The sequence below is a fragment of the Grampus griseus genome (genome assembly GCF_964374135.1).
Source record: "Grampus griseus genome assembly, chromosome: 14".
Taxonomy (NCBI): Eukaryota; Metazoa; Chordata; class Mammalia; order Artiodactyla; family Delphinidae; genus Grampus; species Grampus griseus.
The window spans coordinates 51,256,956-51,258,252 of NC_139008.1; the positions used below are offsets into that span (position 1 = coordinate 51,256,956).

The window sequence follows — 1,297 nt, forward strand, 5'->3', positions numbered from 1 at the left end:
GAAGAGGGGAGAGTGGTCCTGAAGTCTTCTGCATCAGTTTTCCCATTTAAATTCTGAGTCTAAACAAGGAAATTTAAATCCTTGATTGCTTGAAGAGTGATTCTTAGCAATCACATTCTCATTCAGAATAAAATTATTTTTAGCCCTCCTGCAGGATAAACTTTCAGATTTTCTATTTGCTACCATTTCAACATCATGTTTCTCTCCTCTAGTCAATTTCTCTTTGTCCACCCATTAGTCCACTGTCCTAATCCCACTCTTTTTGCCGCATCTACTGCAAGAATGAAGACCATTCTCAGAATCAGACTGTCGACATTCCAGAAAATGTCGACATCACTCTGAAGGGATGCACAATTATTGAGAAGGGCCCAGAGGCACCCTGTGGAGGGACTTCAATCATATTAATGTAGAACTCAGTCTCCTTGGAAAGAAAAAAATGAGACTCCGGGTTGACAAAGGATAGGGAAATAGAAAGGAACTGGCAATGGTGCACACTATCTGTAGTCGTGTACAGAACATGGTCAAGGGTGTCACACTGGGCTTCCATTTACAAGATGAAGTCTCTGTATGCTCACATCCCCATCAACGTCATTATTTAGGAGAATGGTTCTCTTGTTGAAGTCTGAAATTTGGGGGATGTGAAAAATACATCCACAGGGTTCAAATGAGGCCAGGCATTGCTTGTTTAGTATCTCAAGCCTAGAAAGATGAGTTCATTTTTGAAGGAAATGACATTGAACTTGTATCAAATTCAGCTGCTTTGATTCAGCAATCCACAATACTTAAAAACAAGGATATCATAAACTTTCGGATGCTATCTCTGTTTCTGAAAAAGGAACAGTTCAGCAGGCTGATGAATAAGATCTACATTGTCCAGCTACAGAAGCAGCAAGATGCCAGATGATACTTCGGACTCATCTGTGACATTTTAAAGATGCAATAAAAGCTCTTGATTGGGGGAAAAATCCTAATCCTATTTTCACCAGCTGCTGCTTTGAGAGTTCCCATCTTCCATCCTAGATTTTTCTAATCTAGTTCCTTAGAAAAAAAGACATCTCATTGGAGAAACAGAAATTTTCAGCCCCTTCTAAAGACAGTGGGGATGACAATCCGGATACCTGGGGCTGGACTTCTCAAATTTTTTGAGTTACCAACTTCCCCACTTTGTCCTGCCTCTCAGCTGAAAGGTAATTCCATATCTCTCAGACACTAGTCCTGAAGTTTGTCTTAGTATCTCAATATTCTGTAAGTAATTGTGTGGCATTGAAAAGGACTTAAATGAGTTTATGATTTTTTT

General features: G+C 39.6%; 1 pseudogene across 1 annotated transcript; it reads left to right on the plus strand.

Annotated features, from left to right (window-relative positions):
- Positions 1-282: 282 nt before the first annotated feature.
- Positions 283-861, plus strand: LOC309833202 (large ribosomal subunit protein uL6-like; annotated as a pseudogene). Its single transcript has one exon. The product of its transcript is annotated as a large ribosomal subunit protein uL6-like (transcript).
- Positions 862-1,297: the final 436 nt, after the last annotated feature.